This window comes from Bufo gargarizans, chromosome 8 (genome assembly GCF_014858855.1).
Source record: "Bufo gargarizans isolate SCDJY-AF-19 chromosome 8, ASM1485885v1, whole genome shotgun sequence".
NCBI classification, from domain to species: domain Eukaryota; kingdom Metazoa; phylum Chordata; class Amphibia; order Anura; family Bufonidae; genus Bufo; species Bufo gargarizans.
The window spans coordinates 116,065,168-116,087,035 of NC_058087.1; the positions used below are offsets into that span (position 1 = coordinate 116,065,168).

Below are 21,868 nucleotides of genomic sequence, written 5' to 3' on the forward strand. Positions count from 1 at the left end.
AGCATCCACAGTCACAAGAACATGACAGTGGGGAACGGCAATTAGCGTTTAATGAGGTGGATAATGATGAGACACAGTTGCCAATGAGTCAACCGCAATTACTGTCTCAAGAGGTTGAACATGAGACACAGTTGTCATTCACTGAGGTTGTGGTTAGGTCAACAAATCAAGAGGATGATCAGAGTGAGGAAGTGGAAGTGGAAGAGGAGGGGGTGGTGGACGACGAGGTCACTGACCCAACCTGAGAAGGTGGAAAGCCGAGCGAGGACAGCAGTACAGAGGGGGAGGGATCTGCAGCACTGTACCAGGCTGTAAGAGGCATTGAGGTGGTAAAAGGGAGAAGGCGAGCCACACCAAACAGTGCCCACAACTGTACCACGGAGCACCCCCTTGCGTAAATCTCCCTTGCCAAGGGGTAGGTGTTCTGCAGTATTTTTTTTTCTAAAGTGTGGACGACAAAAGAATAGTCGTTTGCAACCTGTGCCACACCAAAATGAGCCAGGGCGTGAACACTAGCAATCTCACCACCACCAGCATGATCCGACACATGGCATCCAAGCACTGTAATAAGTGGGGAGTACGCCTGGGTCCACAATCTGTGTCTTCGGGTAACACCACTGCCTTCTCTTCACCTATGATACGTGCTGTCCAATCGTCTGTCGAAGGCGCAGACGAGTATGCCTCCCACCCTGCACCTGGACCTTCGCAAGCACCATCAGCGACCACATCCACTTCTCTGTCACAGTGCAGCGTTCAAATGTCATTACCCCAGGCATTTGAATACAAGCGCAAATACACAGCCACACACCCACAGGCCATAGCACTAAATGCGCACCTTTCCAAATTACTGGCCCTGTAAATGTTGCCATTTAGGCTTGTGGACACTGAGGCCTGATGCTGGCGGCTGTCCCGCAGTACTCTGTCCCCAGCCGCCACTATTTTTCAAGGTGTGCTATGCCCGCCTTTCAACAACATGTGTCCCGAAATGTGACACGTGCCCTGACCAACGCAGTTACTGGGAAGGTCCACTTAACCATGGACACATGGACAAGTGCATTTGGCCAGTGACGCTACATTTCCCTGAAGGCACAGTGGGTGAACATTTTGAAGGCCGGGAGCGAGTCGTACCTAGGTGCTACCGACGCCTTAATTTCATCAGGGTTTCTGCCAGCACCTACATTAGTGGCCCCAACCCTCACTTCTCCTCCTCTCCTCCGCCTCCTCATCCACTTCCACCTCCAAATTATCCACATGCAGCACCAGTCAGCCATCATCCAGGAGCTGGAAGCAGTGTAGCACTGCAGTGGGGAAGCTGATATGCTTAGGGGACAAATAGCACACCGCCGCAAAGCTGTTGCAGGGGATAAGAGACCAGACTGAGCTGTGACTCTTGCCACTCAACCTACAACCTGGCATGCCCAGCCCATGTCTTAAACTTAGTGGTTCAGTGGTTTCTCAAAACCTACTCCAATTTGCCTGAGCTACTGGTGAAGGCACACCGTGTGTGTGCACATTTCTGTCAGTCATCGACATCTTCAGCCGGTCTGTCTACGCTGCAGCTGCGCTTTAACTTGCCAGCTTACCAGCTGTTGTGCGATGTGAGCACGCGCTGGAACTCCATGTTCCACGTGTTGGCCAGGCTTTGTGAGCAGCAGAGGGCAGAGTCAGCTTCCGCTAATCAGAAGCAAGGAGTGGGCATGGATGCCTGACCTCTGCGACGTTTTAAGAAACTTTGAGGAATTAAGACAGATGGTGAGCGGCGATAACACTATTATCAGCACTTCTGTGTCTACTCAAACGCTCGCAGCTCACAATTAAGGATGGCTCTTTGTATGTGGAAGAGGTGGAAATGGGGGAAGAAGACATTACACAGGGTGATAGCCAGACCACCCTTCGTCCGTCTTCTCAATTCGAATTGGACAATAAGGAGGAGGAGGAGCAGGAGACGGTTGCCTTGGAAGTTTAATTCTATCTGTCTGTGGGCAGAAGAGGATGAGGAGATTGAGAGTGATCCTTCTGATGACGACAGCGAAGTCTTGCCTGTTGGGATTCTGGCACACATGGTTGACTTCATGTTAGGCTGCATTTCCCGCGACCCGCTCGTTATAGGCAATTTAGACAACACGGATTACTGGGTGTTCACCCCTCTCGACCCCCGCTCTCATCTCTCATTCTTGAGATGGAGAGAAAGAGCAAAACGGTGCAATACCAGAAGGTCCTTGTTGAAAAAGTGCTCCAAAAATTTCCATCTGACAAGGCTGGCAGCAGAGTCCGTACTTCCTTGGGCAACCGAGGAGGGGACAAAAGGGAAACACACAGCAGTTCCAACAGAGGCGGGGCAACACTCTCCAAGGCCTGGGACAGTTTCATGACACCCCACCAGCACCCTCAACCTGATGCGCGGCCTAGTGTCACGATGAGGGAAAAGTTTTGGAAGATGGTGAAGGAGTACGTAGCAGACCCTATCAGCGTTTACAGTGATCCATCAGTGCCTTACAACTACTGGGTGTCCAAGCTGGACACGTGGCACAAACTGGCACTCTACACCTTGGAGATGCTGGCCTGCCCTGCTGCCAGCGTTTTGTCTGAGCGTGTATTTAGTGCTGCTGGTGGCATTATAACAGATAAGCGTATACGCCTGTCAACTGAAAATGCTGAAAGGTTGACTCTTATAAAAATGAACAAGGCCTGAATTGCCACAAAATTTCCGACTCCACCAGAGGAAAGCAGATGAACAAAGGCACTTTAAATGTGTTGTTTAATTTACTCAGTACACTGTATTCCCACGCACCCCTTCCACGACAAAAAGGGTATATAGTTAAATCTTCCTTTTCTCATCCTCCTTCTCCTTTTCCATCATATCAACATGCCCTGGCATATAATTTTTTACAGGGTGAGCTCACCTGCAGATACTTTCTACAGGTGAAACTCGAAGATTTGAATATTGTGCAAAGTTTATTTATTTCTGTAATGTAACTTAAAAGGTGAAACTAACATATGAGATAGACTCATTACATGCAAAGCAAGATATTTCAAGCCTTTATTTGTTATAATTTGGATGATTATGGCTTACTATTTATGAAACCCCAAAGTCACAATTTTGAGGTACCCTTTGCTTAGGGGATATGGATTAATTAGCTGACTAGAGTGCAACACTTTGAGCCTACAATTTTAAACCTTTTCACAAAATTCTAATTTTAACCACTTTAACCCCGCTAGCTAAAAAACCCTTAATGACCAGGCCACTTTTTACACTTCTGCACTACACTACTTTCACCGTTTATTGCTCGGTCATGCAACTTACCACCCAAATGAATTTTACCTCCTTTTCTTCTCACTAATAGAGCTTTCATTTGGTGGTATTTTATTGCTGCTGACATTTTTACTTTTTTTGTTATTAATCGAAATTTTACGATTTTTTGCAAACAAATGACATTTTTCACTTTCAGCTGTAAAATTTTGCAAAAAGAACGACATCCATATATAAATTTTTAGCTAAATTTATTGTTCTACATGTATTTGATAAAAAAAAATGTTTGGGCAAAAAAAAAATGGTTTGGGTAAAAGTTATAGCGTTTACAAACTATGGTACAAAAATGTGAATTTCCGCTTTTTGAAGCAGCTCTGACTTTCTGAGCACCTGTCATGTTTCCTGAGGTTCTACAATGCCCAGACAGTAGAAAAACCCCACAAATTACCCAATTTCGGAAAGTAGACACCCTAAGGTGTGTATGGGGTCGGATGTGATTGAGACCCTTTAAAGGTGACTACTGAAAAAGTAGTCACCCAAAAGGGTCGTGGAGGGGGTGTTAGTTTAGGGGTCACTCCCAGTCCTGATGGGGGGGTGAATGCGGGGAGTTGCCCTGCTGCTGGAAAAGTGGCGGGGTCCCCCCGTGTGGCCCCCTCAGAGGGATCCGGTGCGACAGTTGAGGCAGGTAGAGGGGGGGAGTCGTTTCTGCTGCCCCTCCGGTATCCGTGGCGCCTGGCAGAAGTTATGCCAGTGTGGCTGCGGCCGTAGGGGGGGAGGGGCTGGCCTCTTTGGCTTCCTCACTCTCAGGGCCTGGTAATGGTGACTTGAAGCGGCGACTGTTGGAGGCCCTCAAAAAGGGGGAGAGCTCCTTTTCCATAGAGGGAGAGAAGGTGGAATGTTCATTCTGGTTCAACAGACATGGCGTTCGGACCTTCCGAGAACAGAACGGGGGCGAGACCACCTGGTCTTCACCCACAACCGGCCCTGGAGCAAGACGGAATGTGGTCTGTCTCAAGTGGAGTGACGATGAAGCTTGCCCTACTAGAAAGAGGGTAGTGGGGCTCCTGCTTGGGATGGGTTTCAAGGCAACTGACATCTTTGCCTTGATCCATCCTTTTGGCTCCAAGGAGTTTGACATCAGCTTTGTCCGGCCGGAGGGGCTTGAGCTCTTCTGGTCCGGATATGAGCTGGTGAAGAACATGCCGGACTGGCGTGGTTTTGTTGCAAAAGCGATAACCCGCCAGAGTGAGGTCAAGAGAGTGACCGTTCTGACCCGTAACGAGTCGCTCTCTTGTATTGACATCATGACCTGGCTGGGAAGGTACGGAGAGGTCCAGGGAATACCAGCTAAAAACCTGGACGAGTTTGGCATTTGGTCGGGTGCCTGGACGTTTAATATCAAGCTTAGGGGTCTGGGCAGTACAGTTTCCCACATTCCATCATCTGCCTTTATTGGCCGAGACAGGATCTTGGTTTTCTACAGGGGGCAGCCTAAGCTCTGTCACAAGTGCGGCAGCCCCACACACTTCAGTGCCAGCTGCCAAGTGCAGAAGTGCGCGTTGTGTGAGGGGACAGGTCATCTTGCTGCATCTTGTGAGGAGATTAGATGCAACCTGTGTGGGGAGCTCGGGCACCCCTTCAGTCGCTGTCCTCTCTCTGAGGCCAATGCGGCCCAAGCTCATGCAGGAGCGGACCGGGAGGTCCCTTTGGCTGAGGCGGGTACTGGCAAAGGCAGTGGAGTTAAGAGGTCAGTGAGGAACCGGAACAACCCGTCCCGGCAGAGGCGGAGAGAGATGCGTCAGGCGGAGGGGGAGGAACTCCGTCCTGGGGTGATGCCCGCTCCTTCCCAAACAACTGCCCCTCCTGAATCCGAGACCCTAGGGGGCAGTGATCTGGAGGAGGAGATTGAAAGACTGGACCGGGCCGAAGAGACTCTGTCCTCACACTACGAAAATTCTGCAGAGGGTAGTGGGGTAGAGTCCCAAAGTAAACAGAAACGGCGTACTAAAAAAAGATATAGCCTGACCAAAGTCGCCAAGGAAGGTGTAACCGGCTCTCCTCTGGAGCTCTCCAACCGGTACCTCATCTTGGATGAGACCTCTGCCTCCTCTGCTGAGGAGGGGGTTGAAGGTGAGGGGCCGGGGGCGAAGAAGGGAGAGCCTTCAGGGGGCCCCGCGCCCCCCTCTGGTGAGGATGCAAGGTCCTCAGGAGGGGTGGCAAAACCGGGCCATGAGACCGAGAAAGCCAGGAGTGTGCACAGAGGGAGGTGGTGGTGGCAGAGATGGATACCACTATCTCCCTCAAGAGAGGTCGTGCTGCTCTAGAAGGCAGCCCCGGGAGGGGGGAGAAGGATGGGAAGAAGGCCATCTAATTTAATTACTCTTTATGGCGGTACCCGCTCTGCTGACTCTGGCGACCATTAATGTCGCCAGCATTAAGTCGGATGCGGCTCATTTCACAGCCTTCGATTTTCTCAGCCGTGTTGAAGCTGACATTTTGTTTTTGCAAGAGACCAGGCTGCCAGATTTGGCAGCGATTTATAAAGCCAAGAGGGAGTGGAGACAAGGGCCCTTCTACTGGTCTCTTGCGGCTGAGCCGTATAGCGGAGTGGCGGTCCTTTTTACAGCACCGGTAGAATGCCGACGAGTAATTGAATTAGAAATGGGGAGGTGTTTGATCTTGGACGTCCTGATGAAGGGACAGGAACTGCGCCTGATTAATATCTACGGGGCCCAGTCCAGGTGGGACAGGAAATGTTTCTTTATGAGGATTAAGCCTTTCCTTTTTACAAGCCGGCAGGTGGTTTTTGGTGGGGACTTTAATACTGTCACAAGGCCCCAAGACAGGGGAGGCACCAGAAACCGGCTGACTTATGATAGTATTTTTCTGAATAGAGTAGCTAGTGAGGCTCGTCTGGAGGATGTCCACATTAGGCATACCCCAGGCCACGGGGGTTTCACTTTCTATAGAGGTAGTCAGATCAGGTCTAGAATAGATAGGTTTTATTTGAAGGAGGAGGCTACCTTTTCGCCCTTAAGGGTTGTGGAGGTGGAATTTTACAATCATTGTTTGATTATGTTTTCTCTGAATATTTCAGAATCCCCCCAAATGGGAAGAGGTTATTAGAAGCTGAATTCGGGTGTCTTGGAGGAGGCAGAGGTGAGACAATCCTTTGAGGACTTCCTTCAGAGTCAGGTACCTTTACTGGATCTCTGTGATACTAAGTCAGAGTGGTGGGAGATATTCAAAGATCGAGCTGCAAAGTTCTTCCGCCGGCTCTCGAGCCTCAGGTCCCTGGACAGGTACCGCCTGTATCAGGGTCTGAGGAGGAAACTCGAACATCTGGTCTCGACTGGTGGTAGCCGTGAGGATATCTCCAGAGTGAAATCTTTGCTCAAGAGGTGCCAGTATGATAGGCACACATCTTTAGTTTTTGAGAGGAACTTCGGGAGGTACCGCTCGCCTGACCCCTACAGAAATTGTAAGATGTCAGTGAAGAGTAAGTTAATAACAGGACTGGTCGATAGTACGGGATCTCTGAGCAGGTCCAGATCAGGGATCCTGGAAGTCGTTAGATCCTTTTACTCGTGCCTCTTGGGGAGGAGGGATCTGGATCGGGACAGGATGTCGGCTTTCCTGGCTGGGGTCACCCCTGAGTCAGGAGCTCACCTCTCTTTCGACGGTTTGGTAGAAGAGATCAGGAAGGAGGAAGTTATCCTGGCGGTGGAAGGGTTAGCTATGAAGAAGTCGCCAGGCCCGGGTGGCTTAACATCCGAATTTTATAAGGCCTTTAAGGACTCTTTATGTCCCCTCTTGACTGAGGTATTCAATGAGTGTTTATCCTTGGGCACTCTGCCCCGGTCAATGAGGAGGTCAGCTCTGATCCTTCTATCAAAGGGTAAAGATCTGAGCCGTATTGAGAACTGGCGTCCCATAGCACTTCTTAATACGGACAAAAAGATTCTGGCCGAGATACTTTTTAATAGGCTGGTAAAATTTGCACCCCAACTCCTTTCGGTGGCTCAGCATTGCTCGGTTCCAGGACGCAGCACTTTTAGTGCTGTACTCGGTGTCCGAGAGGCAGTGAAGCAGAGTAGAGCAGGCTACTGAAGGGGGTACATGCTGTCCTTAGATCAAGCAAAGGCGTTTGATCGGGTGAACCATGAGTACCTCTGGTCGGTCCTTCTGAAGTATGGCCTGCCGGAAGGGTTTGTCGATTGGTTAAAGATCTTATGAGAAGAAAGGATCACAGCAGCTCACCCTCACTCCGTATGGAGAAGGTGCTCACCCTCCGGTCCTACCCTCAGGACCTGAATAAAGATGCAAGTATAAATGGGGATAGAGGGGGCACACTCAGACGGGAAAAACTGATTGGATGATACAAAATATATTTTAATACTTTAAAAACACTCCCTTAAAATAAATATAAAATACATATAAAAATATACATCCGTAGTAAATATAATGTAAAACACTCCTACACAATGACCTATATGCAGCAGTAACAATGACCCAATCCACTATTCATATATTGGTATTGTCAACAGAGTCCCGTTATATTGTATTCCTTGTATGGCCCGGTAGCCAAATCTCAATGGAACAATGTTGTAGTGGTGGCACTGTGGCCTGGTGAGTAGAGTTGAGCGGACACCTGGATGTTCGGGTTCGAGAAGTTCGGCCGAACTTCCCGAAAATGTTCGGGTTCGGGATCCGAACCCGATCCGAACTTCATCCCGAACCCCATTGAAGTCAATGGGGACCCGAACTTTTCGGCACTAAAAAGGCTGTAAAACAGCCCAGGAAAGGGCTAGAGGGCTGCAAAAGGCAGCAACATGTAGGTAAATCCCCTGCAAACAAATGTGGATAGGGAAATGAATTAAAATAAAAATTAAATAAATAAAAATGAACCAAAATCAATTGGAGAGAGGTCCCATAGCAGAGAATCTGGCTTCATGTCAGCAGAGAATAAGTCTTCATGTCATAGCAGAGAATCAGGCTTCACGTCACCCACCACTGCAACAGTCCATTTTCATAAATTTAGGCCCAGCACCTAGGCAGAGGAGAGAGGTCCCGTAACAGACAATCTGGCTTCATGTCAGCAGAGAATCAGTCTTCATATCATAGCAGAGAATCAGGCTTCACGTCAGCCACCAATGCAACAGTCCATTGTCAGATATTTAGGCCCAGCACCCAGGCAGAGGGGAGAGGTCCCGTAACAGACAATCTGGCTTCATGTCAGCAGAGAATCAGTCTTCATGTCATAGCAGAGAATCAGGCTTCACGTCACCCACCACTGTAACAGTCCATTTTCATAAATTTAGGCCCAGCACCCAGGCAGAGGAGAGAGGTCCCGTAACAGACAATCTGGCTTCATGTCAGCAGAGAATCAGTCTTCATGTCATAGCAGAGAATCAGGCTTCACGTCACCCACCACTGCAACAGTCCATTTTTATAAATTTAGGCCCAGCACCCAGGCAGAGGAGAGACGGCCCGTAACAGACAATCTGGCTTCATGTCAGCAGAGAATCAGTCTTCATATCATAGCAGAGAATCAGGCTTCACGTCATCCACCAATGCAACAGTCCATTGTCAGATATTTAGGCCCAGCACCCAGGCAGAGGAGAGAGGTCCCGTAACAGAGAATCTGGCTTCATGTCAGCAGAGAATCAGTCTTCATGTCATAGCAGAGAATCAGGCTTCACGTCACCCACCACTGCAACAGTCCATTTTCATAAATTTAGGCCCAGCACCTAGGCAGAGGAGAGAGGTCCCGTAACAGTCAACCTGGATTCATGTCAGCAGAGAATCAGTCTTCATATAATAGCAGAAAATCAGGCTTCACATCAGCCACCAATGCAACAGTCCATTGTCAGAAATTTAGGCCCAGCACCCAGGCAGAGGAGAGAGGTCCCGTAACAGACAATCTGGCTTCATGTCAGCAGAGAATCAGTCTTCATGTCATAGCAGAGAATCAGGCTTCACGTCACCCACCACTGCAACAGTATATTTTCATAAATATAGGCCCAGCACCCAGGCAGAGGAGAGAGGTCCCGTAACATACAACCTGGCTTCATGTCAGCAGAGAATCAGTCTTCATATCATAGCAGAGAATCAGGTTTCACGTCAGCCACCAATGCAACAGTCCATTGTCAGATATTTAGGCCCAGCACCCAGGCAGAGGAAAGAGGTCCCGTAACAGACAATCTGGCTTCATGTCAGCAGAGAATCAGTCTTCATGTCATAGCAGAGAATCAGGCTTCACGTCACCAACCACTGCAACAGTCCATTTTCATAAATTTAGGCCCAGCACCTAGGCAGAGGAGAGAGGTCCCGTAACAGAGAATCTGGCTTCATGTCAGCAGAGAATACGTCTTAATGTCATAGCAGAGAATCAGGCTTCACGTCACCCACCACTGCAACAGTCCATTTTCATTAATTTAGGCCCAGCACTCAGGCAGAGGAGAGAGGTCCCGTAACAGACAATCTGGCTTCATGTCAGCAGAGAATCAGTCTTCATATCATAGCAGAGAATCAGGCTTCACGTCAGCCACCAATGCAACAGTCCATTGTCAGATATTTAGGCCCAGCACCCAGGCAGAGGAGAGAGGTCCCGTAACAGAGAATCTGGCTTCATGTCAGCAGAGAATCAGTCTTCATGTCATAGCAGAGAATCAGGCTTCACGTCAGCCACCACTGCAACAGTCCATTGTCAGATATTTAGGCCCAGCACCCAGGCAGAGGAGAGAGGTCCCGTAACAGAGAATCTGGCTTCATGTCAGCAGAGAATCAGTCTTCATGTCATAGCAGAGAATCAGGCTTCACGTCACCCACCACTGCAACAGTCCATTTTCATAAATTTAGGCCCAGCACCCAGGCAGAGGAGAGAGGTCCCGTAACAGACAATCTGGCTTCATGTCAGCAGAGAATCAGTCTTCATGTCATAGCAGAGAATCAGGCTTCACGTCACCCACCACTGTAACAGTCCATTTTCATAAATTTAGGCCCAGCACCCAGGCAGAAGAGAGAGGTCCCGTAACAGACAATCTGGCTTCATGTCAGCAGAGAATCAGTCTTCATGTCATAGCAGAGAATCAGGCTTCACGTCACCCACCACTGCAACAGTCCATTTTCATAAATATAGGCCCAGCACCCAGGCAGAGGAGAGAGGTCCCGTAACATACAACCTGGCTTCATGTCAGCAGAGAATCAGTCTTCATGTCATAGCAAAGAATCAGGCTTCACGTCACCCACCACTGCAACAGTCCATTTTCATAAATTTAGGCCCAGCACCTAGGCAGAGGACAGACGTCCCGTAACAGACAATCTGGCTTCATGTCAGCAGAGAATCAGTCTTCATATCATAGCAGAGAATCAGGCTTCACGTCAGCCACCAATGCAACAGTCCATTGTCAGATATTTAGGCCCAGCACCCAGGCAGAGGAGAGAGGTCCCGTAACAGACAATCTGGCTTCATGTCAGCAGAGAATCAGTCTTCATGTCATAGCAGAGAATCAGGCTTCACGTCGCCCACCACTGTAACAGTCCATTTTCATAAATTTAGGCCCAGCACCCAGGCAGAGGAGAGAGGTCCCGTAACAGACAATCTGGCTTCATGTCAGCAGAGAATCAGTCTTCATGTCATAGCAGAGAATCAGGCTTCACGTCGCCCACCACTGTAACAGTCCATTTTCATAAATTTAGGCCCAGCACCCAGGCAGAGGGGAGAGGTCCCGTAACAGACAATCTGGCTTCATGTCAGCAGAGAATCAGTCTTCATGTCATAGCAGAGAATCAGGCTTCACGTCACCCACCACTGCAACAGTCCATTTTCATAAATTTAGGCCCAGCACCCAGGCAGAGGAGAGACGTCCCGTAACAGACAATCTGGCTTCATGTCAGCAGAGAATCAGTCTTCATATCATAGCAGAGAATCAGGCTTCACGTCAGCCACCAATGCAACAATCCATTGTCAGATATTTAGGCCCAGCACCCAGGCAGAGGAGAGAGGTCCCGTAACAGACAATCTGGCTTCATGTCAGCAGAGAATCAGTCTTCATGTCATAGCAGAGAATCAGGCTTCACGTCACCCACCACTGTAACAGTCCATTTTCATAAATTTAGGCCCAGCACCCAGGCAGAGGAGAAAGGTCCCGTAACAGACAATCTGGCTTCATGTCAGCAGAGAATCAGTCTTCATGTCATAGCAGAGAATCAGGCTTCACGTCACCCACCACTGTAACAGTCCATTTTTATAAATTTAGGCCCAGCACCCAGGCAGAGTTGAGAGGTCCCGTAACAGACAATCTGGCTTCATGTCAGCAGAGAATCAGTCTTCATGTCATAGCAGAGAATCAGGCTTCATGTCACCCACCACTGCAACAGTCCATTTTCATAAATTTAGGCCCAGCACCCAGGCAGAGGAGAGAGGTCCCGTAACAGACAACCTGGCTTCATGTCAGCAGAGAATCAGTCTTCATATCATAGCAGAGAATCAGGCTTCACGTCAGCCACCAATGTAACAGTCCATTGTCAGATATTTAGGCCCAGCACCCAGGCAGAGGCGAGAGGTCCCGTAACAGACAATCTGGCTTCATGTCAGCAGAGAATCAGTCTTCATATCATAGCAGAGAATCAGGCTTCACGTCAGCCACCAATGCAACAGTCCATTGTCAGATATTTAGGCCCAGCACCCAGGCAGAGGAGAGGTTCATTCAACTTTGGGTAGCCTCGAAATATAATGGTAAAATGAAAATAAAAATAGGATTGAATAGGAAGTGCCCTGGACTACAATAATATATGGTTAAGGGGAGGTAGTTAATGTCTAATCTGGACAAGGGACGGACAGGTCCTGTGGGACCCATGCCTGGTTCATTTTTATGAACGTCAGCTTGTCCACATTGGCTGTATACAGGCGGCTGCGTTTGTCTGTAATGACGCCCCCTGCCGTGCTGAATACACGTTCAGACAAAACGCTGGCCGCCGGGCAGGCCAGCACCTCCAAGGCATAAAAGGCTAGCTCTGGCCACGTGGACAATTTAGAGACCCAGAAGTTGAATGGGGCCGAACCATCAGTCAGTACGTGGAGGGGTGTGCACGCGTACTGTTCCACCATGTTAGTGAAATGCTGCCTCCAGCTAACACGTTGCGTATCAGGTGGTGGTGCAGTTAGCTGTGGCGTGTTGACAAAACTTTTCCACATCTCTGCCATGCTAACCCTGCCCTCAGAGGAGCTGGCCGTGACACAGCTGCCTTGGCGACCTCTTGCTCCTCCTCTGCCTTGGGCTTGGGCTTCCGCTTGTTCCCCTGTGACATTTGGGAATGCTCTAAGTAGCGCGTCTACCAACGTGCGCTTCTACTCGCGCATCTTCCTATCCCGCTCCAGTGCAGGTAGTAAGGTGGGCACATTGTCTTTGTAGCGTGGATCCAGCAGGGTGGCAACCCAGTAGTCCGCACACGTTAAAATGTGGGCAACTCTGCTGTCGTTGCGCAGGCACTGCAGCATGTAGTCGCTCATGTGTGCCAGGCTGCCCAGGGGTAAGGACAAGCTGTCCTCTGTGGGAGGCGTATCGTCATCGTCCTGCCTTTCCCCCCAGCCACGCACCAGTGATGGGCCCGAGCTGCGTTGGGTGCCACCCCGCTGTGACCATGCTTCATTCTCATCCTCCTCCACCTCCTCCTCATCCTCGTCCTCCTCGTCCTCCAGTAGTGGGCCCTGGCTGGCCACATTTGTACCTGGCCTCTGCTGTTGCAAAAAACCTCCCTCTGAGTCACTTCGAAGAGACTGGCCTGAAAGTGCTAAAAATGACCCCTCTTCCTCCTCCTCCTCCTCCTGGGCCACCTCCTCTTCCATCATCGCCCTAAGTGTTTTCTCAAGGAGACATAGAAGTGGTATTGTAACGCTGATAACGGTGTCATCGCCACTGGCCATGTTGGTGGAGTACTCGAAACAGCGCAACAGGGCACACAGGTCTCGCATGGAGGCCCAGTCATTGGTGATGAAGTGGTGCTGTTCCACATTGCGACTGACCCGTGCATGCTGCAGCTGAAACTCCACTATGGCCTGCTGCTGCTCGCACAGTCTGTCCAGCATGTGCAAGGTGGAGTTCCACCTGGTGGGCACGTCGCATATGAGGCGGTGAGTGGGAAGTCCAAAGTTACGCTGTAGCGCAGACAGGCGAGCAGCGGCAGGATGTGAACGCCGGAAGCGCGAACAGACGGCCCGCACTTTATGCAGCAGCTCTGACATGTCGGGGTAGTTGTGAATGAACTTCTGCACCACCAAATTCAGCACATGCGCCAGGCAAGGGATGTGCGTCAAACCGGCTAGTCCCAGAGCTGCAACGAGATTTCGCCCATTATCGCACACCACCAGGCCGGGCTTGAGGCTCACCGGCAGCAACCACTCGTCGGTCTGTTGTTCTATACCCCGCCACAACTACTGTGCGGTGTGGGGCCTGTCCCCCAAACATATGAGTTTCAGAATGGCCTGCTGACGTTTACCCCGGGCTGTGCTGAAGTTGGTGGTGAAGGTGTGTGGCTGACTGGATGAGCAGGTGGAAGAAGAGGAGGAGGAAGCCGAGAAGGAGAAGGTGGCAAGAGGAGGCAAAGAATGTTGCCCTGCGATCCTTGGCGGCAGAAGGACGTGCGCCAAACAGCTCTCCGCCTGGGGCCCAGCCGTCACTACATTTACACAGTGTGCAGTTAGGGAGATATAGCGTCCCTGGCCGTGCTTACTGGTCCACGTATCTGTGGTTAGGTGGACCTTGCTACAGATGGCGTTGCGCAGTGCACACTTGATTTTATCGGATACTTGGTTGTGCAGGGAAGGCACGGCTCTCTTGGAGAAGTAGTGGCGGCTGGGAACAACATAATGTGGGACAGCAAGCGACATGAGCTGTTTGAAGCTGTCTGTGTCCACCAGCCTAAATGACAGCATTTCATAGGCCAGTAGTTTAGAAATGCTGGCATTCAGGGCCAGGGATCGAGGGTGGCCTGGTGGGAATTTACGCTTTCTCTCAAATGTTTGTGAGATGGAGAGCTGAACGCTGCCGTGTGACATGGTTGAGATGCTTGGTGACGGAGGTGGTGGCGGTGTTGGTGGTACATCCCCTGTTTGCTGGGCGGCAGGTGTCAACGTTCCTCCAGAGGCGGAGGAAGAGGCCGAGGCGGCAGCAGCAGAAGAGGCCGAGGCGGCAGCAGCAGAAGAGGTAGCAGGGGGAGCCTGAGCAACTTCCTTGTTTTTAAGGTGTTTACTCCACTGCAGGTGCCTGGTCATGCAGGTTGTGCTAAGGTTCAGAACGTTAATGCCTCGCTTCAGGCTCTGATGGCACAGCGTGCAAACCACTCGGGTCTTGTCGTCAGCACATTGTTTGAAGAACTGACACGCCAGGGAACTACTTGAAGCTGCCTTTGGGGTGCTCGGTCCAAGATGGCGGCGGTCAGTAGCAGGCGGAGTCTCTTGGCGGCGGGTGTTCTGCTTTTGCCCACTGCTTCCTCTTTTGCTACGCTGCTGGCTCAGTCTCACCACTGCCTCTTCCTCCGAACTGTGAAAGTCAGTGGCACGACCTTCATTCCATGTGGGGTCTAGGACCTCATCGTCCCCTGCATCGTCTTCCACCCAGTCTTGATCCCTGACCTCCTGTTTAGTCTGCACACTGCAGAAAGACGCAGCAGTTGGCACCTGTGTTTCGTCATCATCAGAGACATGCTGAGATGGTATTCCCATGTCCTCATCATCAGGAAACATAAGTGGTTGTGCGTCAGTGCAGTCTATGTCTTCCACCGCTGGGGAAGGGCTAGGTGGATGCCCTTGGGAAACCCTGCCAGCAGAGTCTTCAAACAGCATAAGAGACTGCTGCATAACTTGAGGCTCAGACAGTTTCCCTGATATGCATGGGGGTGATGTGACAGACTAATGGGGTTGGTTTTCAGGCGCCATCTGTGCGCTTTCTGCAGAAGACTGGGTGGGAGATAATGTGAACGTGCTGGATCCACTGTCGGCCACCCAATTGACTAATGCCTGTACCTGCTCAGGCCTTACCATCCTTAGAACGGCATTGGGCCCCACCATATATCGCTGTAAATTCTGGCGGCTACTGGGACCTGAGGTAGTTGGTACACTAGGACATGTGGATGTGGCAGAACGGCCACGTCCTCTCCCAGCACCAGAGGGTCCACTAACACCACCACGACCATGTCGACGTCCGCGTCCCTTACTAGATGTTTTCCTCATTGTTATCGTTCACCACAACAACAAAAATATTATTTGGCCCAATGTATTGTATTCAAATACAGCTGAATATAAATTTGAGGCCTAGTATTTAGGCGCTGGGTGACAGGTATAGATTTACTGACAGAATTAGACTTGGAAATGCACAGTAGCGTGTGTGTGAAGTTATTCTGAATGACCCTATGTGCACCTTGAATATTCTATACCCTTTTAGGGATGTATTTAAAGTAGGCCTGATACAGCAGAAACCACTAAATTAGGAAATTGCTAAATTGGGAATTGTATTTCAACCCAGAACAAAAAATGTGCTTTGACGGACACTAAATAACTTGCCCAGCCAGAACAGTACAGCAGTAACAACAGATTTAGCGGGATATAAATTTGAGGCCTAGTATTTAGGCGCTGGGTGACAGGTATAGATTTACTGACAGAATTAGACTTGGAAATGCACAGTAGCGTGTGTGTGAAGTTATTCTGAATGACCCTATGTGCACCTTGAATATTCTATACCCTTTTTGGGATGTATTTAAAGTAGGCCTGATACAGCAGAAACCACTAAATTAGGAAATTGCTAAATTGGGAATTGTATTTCAACCCAGAACAAAAAATGTGCTTTGACGGACACTAAATAACTTGCCCAGCCAGAACAGTACAGTAGTAACGACAGATTTAGCGGGATAAAAATTTGAGGCCTAGTATTTAGGCGCTGGGTGACAGGTATAGATTTACTGATGGAATTAGACTTGGAAATGCACAGTAGCGTGTGTGTGAAGTTATTCTGAATGACCCTATGTGCACCTTGAATATTATATACCCTTTTAGGGATAGATTTAAAGTATGCCTTATACAGCAGAAACCACTAAATTAGGAAATTGCTGAATTGGGAATTGTATTTCAACCCAGAACAAAAAATGTGCTTTGACGGACACTAAATAACTTGCCCAGCCAGAACAGTACAGCAGTAACGACAGATTTAGCGGGATATAAATTTGAGGCCTAGTATTTAGGCGCTGGGTGACAGGTATAGATTTACTGACAGAATTAGACTTGGAAATGCACAGTAGCGTGTGTGTGAAGTTATTCCGAATGACCCTATGTGCACCTTGAACATTCTATACCCTTTTAGGGATGTATTTAAAGTAGGCCTGATACAGCAGAAACCACTAAATTAGGAAATTGCTAAATTGGGAATTGTATTTCAACCCAGAACAAAAAATGTGCTTTGACGGACACTAAATAACTTGCCCAGCCAGAACAGTACAGCAGTAACGACAGATTTAGCGGGATATAAATTTGAGGCCTAGTATTTAGGCGCTGGGTGACAGGTATAGATTTACTGACAGAATTCGACTTGGAAATGCACAGTAGCGTGTGTGTGAAGTTATTCTGAATGACCCTATGTGCACCTTGAATATTATATACCCTTTTAGGGATAGATTTCAAATAGCTCTGATACAGCAGAAACCACTAAATTAGGAAATTGCTAAATTGGGAATTGTATTTCAACCCAGAACAAAAAATGTGCTTTGATGGACACTAAATAACTTGCCCAGCCAGAACAGTACAGCAGTAACGACAGATTTAGCGGGATATAAATTTGAGGCCTAGTATTTAGGCGCTGGGTGACAGGTATAGATTTACTGACAGAATTACACTTGGAAATGCATAGTAGCGTGTGTGTGAAGTTATTCTGAATGACCCTATGTGCACCTTGAATATTATATACCCTTTTTGGGATGTATTTAAAGTAGGCCTGATACAGCAGAAACCACTAAATTAGGAAATTGCTAAATTGGGAATTGTATTTCAACCCAGAACAAAAAATGTGCTTTGACGGACACTAAATAACTTGCCCAGCCAGAAGAGTACAGCAGTAACGACAGATTTAGCGGGATATAAATTTGAGGCCTAGTATTTAGGCGCTGGGTGACAGGTATAGATTTACTGACGGAATTAGACTTGGAAATGCACAGTAGCATGTGTGTGAAGTTATTCTGAATGACCCTATGTGCACCTTGAATATTATATACCCTTTTAGGGATAGATTTCAAATAGCTCTGATACAGCAGAAACCACTAAATTAGGAAATTGCTAAATTGGGAATTGTATTTCAACCCAGAACAAAAAATGTGCTTTGACGGACACTAAATAACTTGCCCAGCCAGAACAGTACACCAGTAACGACAGATTTAGCGGGATATTAATTTGAGGCCTAGTATTTAGGCACTGGGTGACAGGTATAGATTTACTGACGGAATTAGACTTGGAAATGCACAGTAGCGTGTGTGTGAAGTTATTCTAAATGACCCTATGTGCACCTTGAATATTATATACCCTTTTAGGGATAGATTTCAAATAGCTCTGTTACAGCAGAAACCACTAAATTAGGAAATTGCTAAATTGGGAATTGTATTTCAACCCAGAACAAAAAATGTGCTTTGACGGACACTAAATAACTTGCCCAGCCAGAACAGTACAGCAGTAACGACAGATTTAGCGGGATATAAATTTGAGGCCTAGTATTTAGGTGCTGGGTGACAGGTATAGATTTACTGACAGAATTAGACTGGGATATGGCCAAAAAATAACCACACTATTGCTGGTTAAATGCACTTGGTGTGACAGCTTGACCAACCACAGTACTGAGGGTTAAATGCACTTGGTGACAGGCGCAGCTTGCCCCTGATGTAGTATATGGCCAAAAAATGAACAGACTATTGCTGGTTAAATGCACTTGGTGTGGCAGCTTGACCAACCACACTACTGAGGGTTAAATGCACTTGGTGACGGGCGCAGCTTGCCCCTGATGTAGTATATGGCCAAAAAATAAACAGACTATTGCTGGTTAAATGCACTTGGTGTGACAGCTTCACCCTGATGTAGGCTTTAGCCAAAAAACAACCACACCATTGAGTGTTAAATGCACTTGGTGACAGGCGCAGCTTGCCCCTGATGTAGTATATGGCCAAAAAATAAACAGACTATTGCTGGTTAAATGCACTTGGTGTGACAGCTTCACCCTGATGTAGGCTTTAGCCAAAAAACAACCACACCATTGAGGGTTAAATGCACTTGGTGACAGGCGCAGCTTGCCCCTGATGTAGTATATGGCCAAAAAATAAACAGACTATTGCTGGTTAAATGCACTTGGTGTGACAGCTTCACCCTGATGTAGGCTTTAGCCAAAAAACAACCACACCATTGAGGGTTAAATGCACTTGGTTGCAGCTTGTGCTGGCGCACCACAAGACACAAAATGGCCGCCGATTACCCCAGAAAAAAGTGACTGACAAACGGTCTGGGCAGCCTAAAAACAGTGAGCAATTGAGTATCAGCAGCTCAATGACCCACAGCTGCAGATCGATCAATAATCAAGTCCTTTGGAGGAGTTAATCTGCCTAATCTCACCCTACTGTCGCAGCCGCAACCTCTCCCTACGCTAATCAGAGCAGAGTGACGGGCGGCGCTTTGTGACTCCAGCTTAAATAGAGGCTGGGTCACATGGTGCTCTGGCCAATCACAGCCATGCCAATAGTAGGCATGGCTGTGATGGCCTCTTGGGGCAAGTAGTATGACGCTTGTTTATTGGCTGCTTTGCAGCCTTTCAAAAAGCGCCAAGAAAGCGTCACAAAAGCGCCAAGAAAGCGACGAACACCGAACCCGAACCCAGACTTTTACGAAAATGTCCTGGTTCGGGTCCGTGTTACGGACACCCCAAAATTCGGTACGAACCCGAACTATACAGTTCGAGTTCGCTCATCCCTACTGGTGAGTAGTGTCTGTGACACTGTGGCACAATGGCCTAATGAATGGTGTCTCTGACACTGTGGCAAATCCTGATAGCGCAAAAACTTCTGATAGTATCCTGTAATGTCCGTAAATGTTAGCGCTAGAGGTGTATAACAGTGATTGGACTGACAGTCCGATTTACTTACAGGCTCTTGTAGCTTGTATTCCTTCAGTGTGAACCCGGTCTAAACCCGGTCTTACCCTTCTTCACTGCCTGCCTGCAGCACTGGTTTCTTCGGCGGCCGTACACGCGCAGCGTCCCGCGTAGTGTGTTTGGTCGCCGGAGAAACCAGTGCTGCAGGCAGGCAGTGAAGAAGGCCCCTCATAACTACAACCATCATGTCATAATATTGAAATTTACGAAAATTACAAGAAACCGCACACAGAGCGCAATTCACACTTATGCGTTTGTGATGCGGTTATCTTCTAAATGAGGATCTAACCTTGCAGTCTTCTCCATGTATTGCTTTTAAAGGTATATAAGTGGGATATTTATTATTATAAAGTTCATTTAAGTATGTTTTAATGATATAGTAGGACAACATAACAGATTAATCCCAATGCACTCCACAAATTAGGATAAACTCAGAAAAGTGGGATTATGGGTAAGAAAATTTATGTTATAAAGAGTGAGAATCCACTCACTCAGCTGGCCACTGAGGAAGGGGCGTAAGACCCTGAAACGCGTCTGGTACTGCAGAGTGAGCGAGGATTCACAAAGAGAATAAAGAAGCCGGACAACAAAGTACAAAGGTGCATAAGAACTACTCCTGACACCGTAGTGCGAGTCGCATAATAGTGACGTCAACCCAGCGTCTATCCGGTACCCTAGACAACTTGGTCACGTGTGACGCTACGTACGGCCAAACACACTACGCGGGACGCTGCGCGTGTACGGCCGCCGGAGAAACCAGTGCTGCAGGCAGGCAGTGAAGAAGGGTAAGACCGGGTTTAGACCGGGTTCACACTGAAGGAATACAAGCTACAAGAGCCTGTAAGTAAATTGGACTGTCAGTCCAATCACTGTTATACACCTCTAGCGCTAACATTTCCGGACATTACAGGATACTATCACAAGTTTTTGCGCTATCAGGATTTGCCACAGTGTCAGAGACACCATTCATTAGGCCACTGTGCCACAGTGTCACAGACACTACTAACCAGGCCACAGTGCCACCACTACAACATTGTTCCATTGAGATTTGGCTACCGGGCCATACAAGGAATACAATATAACGGGACTCTGTTGACAATACCAATATATGAATAGTGGATTGGGACATTGTTACTGCTGCATATAGGTCATTGTGTAGGAGTGTTTTACATTATATTTACTACGGATGTATATTTTTATATGTATTTTATATTTATTTTAAGGGAGTGTTTTTAAAGTATTAAAATATATTTTGTATCATCCAATCAGTGTTTCCCGTCTGAGTGTGCCCCCTCTATCCCCATTTATACTTGGTTAAATATCTTGTATGCAGGGGCAGAGAGTTTCCCGCTTGTGAACGGTTGGTCTGGCTGCTCTTTTGAGGTTGGGTCTGGCGTCCGCCAGGGTTGTCCTTTGAGCCCGCTTTTATACGTGTTCGCGATTGATCCCTTTCTTAAGCGGATCGATCGTGGAACGTTGGCGGGAGTCGGGATGGATCGGGCGGCAGCCGGAAGCCACTCTGAGGGTAGTAGCGTACGCTGACGATGTCACCATTTTCGTATCCTCGAGAGGGGAGGCGGAGTAAGTGATGTCTGAAGTGGATCGCTACTCGGAGGCATCCGGGTCCATGATCAATCGGAATAAGTGTGAGAGTCTATGGCTGGGAGGGGCTGATCCAGTTTTTGATCTCCCGGACACCCTCCCAGGGCCCAAGTCGTCAGCCAAAGTCCTAGGCATCCATTTTGGCCATGGGGATTATCCCACTCAAAATTGGGACGACAGGCTTAAGATCGCCACTCAGAAGGTCGACCAGTGGAAGGGTTGGTCGTTGACCCTCAGGGAAAGGGTAAACCTGATCAAGGCCTACTTACTCCCTTTGCTTATATATTTGGGTAGCGTGTGTATCTTGCCAGAGCCTCTCTGGACTCGGATTTATAGTCTGTTTTTCCAGCTCTTATGGGGGAATAGATTGAACCTGATCAAGAGAGAAGTGACTTCAGGAATGGGAGACAGGAGGGCAAGTGAAGGACTTACGTACGCCTCACGGATATCTTCCGACTTACGTCACCCCGATTCTGAAGGTGATCTGCTGGTGGGGTTTGGAGGTGAGGGAGATCAGGACTCTGTCAAGGAGGTCCCTTGATGAGAGGGTCTTGTTGTCCCACTTCCAGAAGCCCCTGGCCCTCAGGGATTGCCCAAGCCGGGACCTAGACAAGGGGTTACAGTTGCTAAATTCTGCAAGGATCCCCTTGAAGTTTTGGGACTTGGCTTGGCACTGCTTTCATGGGAGGCTGTATGTGAGGGACAACTTGAAGTACAGGAACTCTGATGAAAGGGGTTGTCCCCGGGAGGAGTGTGGCTCTATACTAGAAAGTATGGATCACTTCCTGCTTCAGTGTCCCTTTAATACAGAGGTATACCAACGGGTGGGAGCTTCCATTGGCTG

General features: G+C 48.6%; 1 protein-coding gene across 1 annotated transcript in view; it reads right to left on the minus strand.

Annotated features, from left to right (window-relative positions):
• Positions 1–21,868, minus strand: part of SLC29A4 (solute carrier family 29 member 4) — an 889,038-nt gene that overhangs the window by 436,499 nt on the left and 430,671 nt on the right. The gene's annotated exons all lie outside the window — the stretch shown is intronic.